Raw genomic sequence first — 9,433 nt, 5'->3', positions numbered from 1 at the left:
TGGCGTTTTGAACATCACGCATCAGATCGGTGAGTTAAGAACAGCACTGCTTTTAAAGCAGTTTAAAATGTTCTCGATTTTCATGCCGATGTAGATAAGCTCATTGTGTAAAATGTTAAACACCCCTTTAAAAGAGCACATTGGTTGCACTGGAGCGCTGGAGATGGTACATAGTTGGTACCAGGCGAAATATACCAACGCTGAAAAAAGCTGTGGTAGTGAATTTCTATGTATGAGTCAGTCGAATGTAAGGAATTAGCTCAATAATACAGGTCAACGCAGAAAAGTGACAGAATGGCAGCATGGAACTATGGTGGATGGATGTACCCATGATCGTGCCTTGAATGTAGTTGCCCGTTTCGTTGCTGTATTGATGCAGATTTCCCAATATGTCCACAAGGAATAATGTATTACTCGCAGCCATGTAACTCAGCTGCCAGTCCATCTCAACCGGCGTACACTGCGATGGGATCTGTGTGGATCGGATATTTAGCGTCGTGTTCTTCGCAAAAGTGCATTGCTCACAGTGATAAAGATGCACGACTTCAGTTGGGCCACACGGCACAGAAACTCAACAGTAGGTGACTGGAGGAGGGTAGTGTGGTCCGACGACTGGACATTTCGTCTCGTTTGAAATGACTCGAGGCGCCGACTCCATCGACGCCACGGCCCATAAAAGTGTTTCACCCGCCGTGTGTGGAGGCTATACTTCGTCTGGAGGTGGTTCCGCCAAGTTTTGGGGAAGCTTTTCGTGTCATCAGTTGGTCCTATACAGGTGACAGTGAACATGAACCATAATGTTCATTTCTGTGATCGAGCGTTGCCCTATCATCCACATCTTCATGATGAGTATCCTGTGGTTGAGTATAATCGCTGCTAATGCATTCCTCGTTCGATGAACACTCGGCCACCATATCCCACCTCAACTGTCCAAAATAATCACGTCTGGAACTGTTTGGAACAGCAGGTGCAACGCAGCAATCAGCACCCACGCCGTTTGGTAACTCTGTGGGCTCCCATCATCAGTGCTGGGCTTCATTTGGATATGGGAAACCTGAAGAGCCTTGTGGAATTTGTCTATTCGTCGTCAATAAGAGCCCATTAACAAGATTAGAGGATCCCTTTCATCACATAATGTGGCATCTCCTGGGTGAGATTAAAGTTTTGTCCACTGTGTTTATTAGGTTGTCTATAAACATGTTTTGTTTTTAAGTCATCAGTCTTGTGGCTGGTTTGATGCGGACGGCCACGAATTCCTCTCCTGTGCCAACCCCTTCATCTCAAATTAGCGCTTCCAACCAACGACCTCAATTATTTGTTGGATGTGTTCCAACCTCTGTCTTCCTCTACAGTTTTTTCCTTCCGTAACTCCCTCTAACACCATGGGAGTTATTCCCTAATGTCTTTACAGATGTCCTGTCATTCCGTCCCTTCTCCTTATCAGTGTTTTCCACACAGTCCTTTCCTCTCCGATTCTGCGCATAACCTCCTCATTCCTAGCCTTATCAGTCGACCATTTTCAAAATACGTCTGTAGCACCACTTCTCGAATACTTCGATTCTCTGCTGTTTCTGTTTTGCTACAGTCCATGTTTCACTACCATACAATGCTGTGCTCCAAACGTACATTCTCCGCAATTTCTTCCTCAAATTAAGTCCTATGTCTGATACTAGTAGACTTATCTTGGCCAGGAACCCCCCTGCTGCCAGTGTTAGTCTGCTTTAGATGTTCTCTTTGCTCCGTCATTGTTTATTTTGCTGCCTAGGTAGCTGAATTACGTAACTTCATCTGCTTCGTGACCATCAGTTCTGATATTACGTTTCTCGCTGTTCTAATTTCTCCTACTTCTCATTACTTTCGTCTTTCTTCGATTTACTCTCAGTCCATATTCTGTACTCATTCAACTGTTCATTCCATTCAGCAGATCATTTAAGCCTTCTTCACTTTCACTCAAAATAGCAATGTGATCAGCGAATCTTATCATTGACGTTCTTCCACCTTGAATATTTAATCCCACTTCTCAACCTTTCTTTTACTTCCATCATTCCTTCTTCGATATACTGATTGAACAGTGGGATCGAAAGACTAAAGCCCTGTTTTACACTTTTTTTAATCCGAGCACTTCGTTCTTGGTTGTCCATTTTTATTATTCCCTCTTACCTCCTGTACATATACCGGGTGTTACAAAAAGGTACGGCCAAACTTTCAGGAAACATTCCTCACACACAAATAAAGAAAAGATGTTATGGGGGACATGTGTCAGGAAACGCTTAATTTCCATGATAGAGCTCATTTTAGTTTCGTCAGTATGTACTGTACTTCCTCGATTCACCGCCAGTTGGCCCAATTGAAGGAAGGTAATGTTGACTTCGGTGCTTGTGTTGACATGCGACTCACTGCTCTACAGTACTAGCATCATTTCAGTCGAAGTGTTCGTACGCTTCTCAACAACAGATTCGGTGACCGATGGATTGGAGAGGCGGACCAATTCCATGGCCTCCACGCGCTCCTGACCTCAACCCTGTTGACTTTCATTTATGGGGGCATTTGAAAGCTCTTGTCGACGCAACCCCGGTACCAAATGTAGAGACACTTCGTGCTCGTATTGTCGACGGCTGTGATACAATACGCCATTCTCCAGGGCTGCATCAGCGCATCAGGGATTCCATGCGACGGAGGGTCGATGCATGTATCCTCGCTAATGGAGGACATTTTGAACATTTCCTGTAACAAAGTGTTTGAAGTCACGCTGGTACGTTCTGTTGCTGTGTGTTTCCATTCCATGATTAATGTGATTTGAAGAGAAGTAATAAAATGAGATCTAACATGGAAAGCAAGCGTTTCCGGACACATGTCCACATAACATATTTTCTTTCTTTGTGTGTGAGGAATGCTTCCTGAAAGTTTGACCGTACCTTTTTGTAACACCCTGTATATACTACCCGTTCCCCCCTATAGGTTATTCCCATTTTTCTCAGAATATCGAACATCTCATATCATTTGACACTGCCAAACACTTTTTCCAGGTTGACAAATCCTATGAACGTGCCTTTATTTTTCTTTAGTCTTGTCTCCATTATCAACCGCGACGCCTGAATTGCCTCTTTGGTGCCATTACCATTCCTAAAACCAGACTGATCGTCATCTAACACATGCTCGTTTTTCTTTTGCATTATTCTGTATATTATTCTTGTCAGCAACTTTGATGCATGAGCTGTTAAGCTGATTGTGCACTAGTCCTCGCACTTGTTAGCTCTTGCCGTCTTCGGAATTGTGAGGACAATGTTTTTCCGAAAGTCAGATGGTATGTCGCTAGACACACACCAATGTGAATAGTCGTTTTATTGCCACTTCCTTCAGGATTTTTGTGAATAGTCGTTTTATTGCCACTTCCTTCAGGATTTTTGAAATTCTGATGGAATTTTATCTATCTCTTCAGGTTTATTTGATCTTAAGTCTGTGCGGCTGGTCCCGGCGGAGGTTCGAGCCCTCCCTCGGGCATGGGTGTGTGTGTATTTGTCCTCAGTAGTGTGTAAGCTTAGGGTCTGATGACCTTAGCAGTTAAGTCCCATAAGATTTCACACACATATGAACATGTATATGATCTTAAGTCCTCCTAAGCTCTCTTAAATTCTGAATCTAATACTGGACCCCTATCACCTCTAAACTGACTCCTGTATCTTCTTCCACCGAGCGAGGTGGTGCAGTGGTTAGCACACTGGACTCGCATTCGGGAGGACGACGGTTCAATCCCGTCTCCGGCCATCCTGATTTAGGTTTTCCTTAATTTCCCTATATCGTTTCAGGCAAATGCCGGGATGGTTCCTTTGAAAGGGCACGGCCGATTTCCTTCCCAATCCTTCCCTCACCCGAGCTTGCGCTCCGTCTCTAATGACCTCGTTGTCGACGGGACGTTAAACACTAACCACCACCACCACCTCCTGTATCTTCTTCTATGACACCAGATAAGTCTTCCCTCTCAAAAAAATGGTTCAAATGGCTCTGAGCACTATGGGACTTAACTTCTGTGGTCATCAGTCCCCTAGAACTTAGAACTACTTAAACCTAACTAACCTAAGGACATCACACACATCCATGCCCGAGGCAGGATTCGAACCTGCGACCGTAGCAATCCCGCGGTTTCGGACTGCGCGCCTAGAACCGCGAGACCACCGCGGCCGGCTTCCCCCTCTCATAAAGGCCTTCAATGTACTCCTTCCACCTATCCGCCCTCTCCTCTGCGATTAACAGAAATTCCCGTTCCAATCTTGATATTACTACCCTTGCTTTTAATTCCACCGAATGTTGTTTGACTTTCCTCTTTGCTGAGTCAGTCCTTCTGACAATAATTTCTTTTTCGACTTCTTTTTCCTGTGGCCATTTCTTCTTAGCTTTCCTGCACTTACTGTTTATTTAAACGCTCGGCGCCTTGTATATCTGTTGGTTATGTCAGCCAACGACAGTGACCTCTCGCGATGACGCAGAGTCGGTAGCCTGGATTCGCGCACGTTCTCCGGTCAAAACGGACTCACCTTTACCCTTTGCAACGTAAAGCCACGTCTAGAAAAAGTCCGCGACGCCGCGTGCAGATCATTTCCATTCCAACAGCTCCGTTTGCTCAGCGAGACACTGCTTATTAAAGCGACAATTCAGCGCCAGCTCCGAGCCGCGACTTGTAAGTTTTCCACGCCGTCCTCCGCATCCGCTTCCTCCCTCCACCTCCCCATCCCCCCCCCTCACACACACAGACACACATACACAGCCGCAGTTTCATCAATCGACCTCCCGAGTTTCGCGGAGCCGCGGCGTGGCGCGCGTGGGTGTAGCAGGTAGCAGAGCCGCCAGGCGCAACGCGGCGCCGCAGTTCCCGGAACGCGGCTCGGCGGCGCGCCGGGCTTTTACGAGGGCAGACGGCCGGTAAAAGGCTGTCTGCCGGCTTTACGTCACGTACGTGGCCCGCCGGCAAATGTCACGCGGCGCTGCGAATCGCCTTATGCACGATAAAGGACGTGTTGCTGGTGACAAGCTGTCGCCCCGTCGACACCCGCCACAACACGCCGTGGAACACTTCTGTCGATCTTCGCTCGCCTTTTTTCACTTAAAGATCGACTGCAAGAGCTCGATCCGTATCTAATAAATTGCCTCACACCGAAAGCTCTTTGTTCGTCATAAGCTAATGTTTGTGTAATAAAACTGTAATAAATCTATCTTTTCATATCATTCTTTTTGCCTACGCTCTCGTCGTGTCATTCTGGTTTTCGAAAAACGATTTCCTGTTTATAAATTATCCTCGATATTTCCACTATTTATTAGAATTCAGCAGAAGCCCTTATTCGCAGTGACATGGAATGTTTCGTGGCGGGAGATCAGTGCAACTAACCTTGCAAAGCCTGATAGAAGTGCACTCTTCACCTCACTTTTCTAGATTTTCTCTAAGAAACATTCTTAGTATCTTAGTTAGGGGCACGCCTCATACAACATTAAAACGATTGCTGCATCGAAATGATGTGGTCAGTCTGCAGGATGCGAATACATGGTTAGTTTTAACATTATTGAACAAATTTTGTTTCCACTCCAACTCATGAAACTACACTTAAATATCTGGTTTTATTACAGGCTATCAGATAATAAATAAAAATTTGTCTAATAAAAGGAGAAACTGCCGAGTAGAAATGATTGTATGTTAAGATTTAAAACATGCTTTCCTTAAACTGTCCAAATGCAGTCTCTAGATCTCTTCGTTTATTTCCGCATGACCGGTTTCAGGCTACCTGCTCATCTTTTGATCTACAACAAAAAATTAAACTACAGTTTTTGTAATAGCTCTGAAGATTGACAGCTGGCGCAAAATCGGTCATTTGTAACTGAAGGAAAGAGATCTAAAGACTGAACTTGCACAGTTTCAGATAAGTAACAGTCTCGAACGCTGCCTGAAAACGAATATGTCCAGTTCTGGTTAACATGTTTTGTTTCCTGTCAGAAAATGATTAAAATTTTTTGTTTGAGCATACCGAACTCCTTTCTGAGCCACTGGTACATTTAACAATTGATAATAAAGATAGTTTATTCTTCTAGCTGTGTAGGTTTTTGATAGAGTGTTTCAAAAAGTGTTTTACTAGAAGGTATAGAGCTATGTTTAGTGTTATTTTGTAGGGAAACACATCAGGTTTTTTTACCTTACACTAAAGATGTTGTATGTGGCTTCCGGTGGTTATCCTGCACACATCCCATCGGCAGTCAATTTCTTTCCAAACTCGCTGTAGCATTGCGTCCTTGATGAATCCCCATAAATTAAGTCGAGTGGTGTCAGGCCGGGGGAACGTGGGGACCATGCAATTAGCGCACCATGGCTAATCCATTGACCAGAAAAGCGGCAGTCACTGAGAAAATGCCGGACGTCAAGCAGGTAGTGGGGAGGTTGCATGAAGTAAACATTTCGTTCTTTGTCATCCTCATCCATTGTGGTATCAAAAATTGTTGTATCATATCCAGATACACTATCCCGTTGATGGTTCTCTCACAGAAAAGCAAATGGCCATATACTTTGTTCTTGCTCAATGCACAAAATACGTTCAGTTTAGGGCTATCACGAACATGTTGCAATGTTTGATGTGGATTCTCAACGCCCAAAAATCCTACAGTTATGAGTATTAAACTTGCCACTTAAGTGGAAAATTGACTCGTCAGAAAAGATGATTTTTTTTCCGAGATATGTTCATCCTCATATAATCGATTTAACATGTCTGTACAGAAGTTTTTGCGAGCAATTTATCAGTGTCTTTCATTGCTTGTACGTTCGTCAATCTGTATGGTTTCAAATGCAAACGGTTTCTCAACAAGCACCAGACAGTCATATGTGGGATTTGCAGTTCGCGAGAAGCACGCCAGGTCGATTTCGTAGGGTTGTTGACAAAACGTTGTCTTATTCGCTCAACAACGTCGTCAGATGTGCTTGGACGACCTGATGATTTCCCATGTCTTGCCGAGCACTCTGTTTCTACAACACAATTATGGCACTCGTAAATTGTAGACCTACTAGGAGGATCTTTAGCGTACTTGGTACGGAAATTACGCTGAACTGTTGTCGCCACTTCGATTCTTCAAAACAAAACACACAACTAGCATGCTCGTGTCCAGTGGAGACAGCCATCTTTAACACAACTGCGGCAAGCGCTCCTTACGGTACGTTTCGGCACTAGCGAACTACGCGAGACAAAACTTGATGTACAGTATGTCGCTTCAAATTCTACAAATTGACACTAAAATCACTTCTGTAGGTACTAGGAATTTTCAAAATTGTATATATACGAGAGAGAGGGAGAGTTTCCGTAAGAGCGTACAAAAAAGTAACGAAAGGAGGAAGGCAAGACTGATTACTTGGAAACATTTCCTAGTAGCTAGATTGGAAGGGGAGGTCCTATTCCAAGGCTTGCTAGGTCACCCGCCCTCAATCCTCTTGATTATTTCCTATGGGGACATTTAAAGTCATTTGTCTATGAGACCCTAGTCGATACGGAAATGGAATCAGTTACGAAAATTGCAACTGCTTGTGATATGATTAGAAACATGCTAGGGATTTTCGTAAGGATGTCATTCTTTAATTGAGGTTGATGGCCGTCAGTTTCAGCACATTTTCCAAGATACAGTACAAGTGGTACGTTCGTTGTGTCAATGATGGTATCTGCAGTTAACTGTAACTAATGTAAAGTACACGGTACTGTGATTTTGTTCCTGTTATCTCCCTAAGCTGGCTTCTCCGATCCCAGGTTCCCTATACCAAATTGTTCGGAGGATCATCCTCTATGTCATGTTAAATTTTTGTATGTACTTACGCAAACATCACATATAATGTGAAGGTGCAAATAAAATACCTAACTCTTGGAAGAGGTACTTACAAGATGATTGCAGGTGAACATCTTATGTTATTCTTACTGCTCGCTTTCGTGCAGTTACTACTTTCTTTCTAATTGACAATTGACCAAAAATATCCACAAGTTGTTATTGACAGAAAACCTGTAAACTATGCTATAAAGTCGATTCGTTTGTTTCCTTATACGATTGACTACCTCAGTAATACGTTTCTTCCTCTACAAGTTCCCAACCCTATCTACAACCAAAAATTATGAACAACCCAGCCTATCGACTGACTCTTGTTCATGTACTACACCAAACATTGGTATGATCCTCTTTATTGTACAGAAATGAACATAGTATTGAAAGGGTACAGTACCGCCCGACATTGAAAATAGTTAAAACATACTTCATTATTTTTGTCAGAACAACACTTTTTTTGTAAAATAATTCAATTTCAATTAATACAGCGAAGCCGGATACCAGTGTGGAAAAGAATGACAATTTATTTATTTAATTGATCACATGTGCACTCACACAAAATACACTCCTGGAAATTGAAATAAGAACACCGTGAATTCATTGTCCCAGGGAGGGGAAACTTTATTGACACATTCCTGGGGTCAGATACATCACATGATCACACTGACAGAACCACAGGCACATAGACACAAGCAACAGAGCATGCACAATGTCGGCACTAGTACAGTGTATATCCACCTTTCGCAGCAATGCAGGCTGCTATTCTCCCATGGAGACGATCGTAGAGATGCTGGATGTAGTCCTGTGGAACGGCTTGCCATGCCATTTCCACCTGGCGCCTCAGTTGGACCAGCGTTCGTGCTGGACGTGCAGACCGCGTGAGACGACGCTTCATCCAGTCCCAAACATGCTCAATGGGGGACAGATCCGGAGATCTTGCTGGCCAGGGTAGTTGACTTACACCTTCTAGAGCACGTTGGGTGGCACGGGATACATGCGGACGTGCATTGTCCTGTTGGAACAGCAAGTTCCCTTGCCGATCTAGGAATGGTAGAACGATGGGTTCGATGACGGTTTGGATGTACCGTGCACTATTCAGTGTCCCCTCGACGATCACCAGTGGTGTACGGCCAGTGTAGGAGATCGCTCCCCACACCATGATGCCGGGTGTTGGCCCTGTGTGCCTCGGTCGTATGCAGTCCTGATTGTGGCGCTCACCTGCACGGCACCAAACACGCATACGACCATCATTGGCACCAAGGCAGAAGCGACTCTCATCGCTGAAGACGACACGTTTCCATTCTTCCCTCCATTCACGCCTGTCGCGACACCACTGGAGGCGGGCTGCACGATGTTGGGGCGTGAGCGGAAGACGGCCTAACGGTGTGCGGGACCGTAGCCCAGCTTCATGGAGACGGTTGCGAATGGTCCTCGCCGATACCCCAGGAGCAACAGTGTCCCTAATTTGCTGGGAAGTGGCGGTGCGGTCCCCTACGGCACTGCGTAGGATCCTACGGTCTTGGCGTGCATCGGTGCGTCGCTGCGGTCCGGTCCCAGGTCGACGGGCACGTGCACCTTCCGCCGACCACTGGCGACAACA

The 9,433-nt window shown here is 44.9% G+C and overlaps 1 non-coding gene across 1 annotated transcript; it reads left to right on the top strand.

Moving 5' to 3' along the window:
• The first annotated feature begins 3,692 nt into the window (after positions 1–3,692).
• Positions 3,693–3,765, top strand: Trnaa-cgc (transfer RNA alanine (anticodon CGC)). The gene has a single exon. It is a non-coding gene; the product is annotated as a tRNA-Ala (tRNA).
• Positions 3,766–9,433: the final 5,668 nt, after the last annotated feature.

Source organism: Schistocerca cancellata, chromosome 8, assembly GCF_023864275.1.
Source record: "Schistocerca cancellata isolate TAMUIC-IGC-003103 chromosome 8, iqSchCanc2.1, whole genome shotgun sequence".
Classification (NCBI taxonomy): Eukaryota; Metazoa; Arthropoda; class Insecta; order Orthoptera; family Acrididae; genus Schistocerca; species Schistocerca cancellata.
Note: the sequence above shows the minus strand (reverse complement) of the source record. Positions and strands in the feature narration are given on the sequence as shown.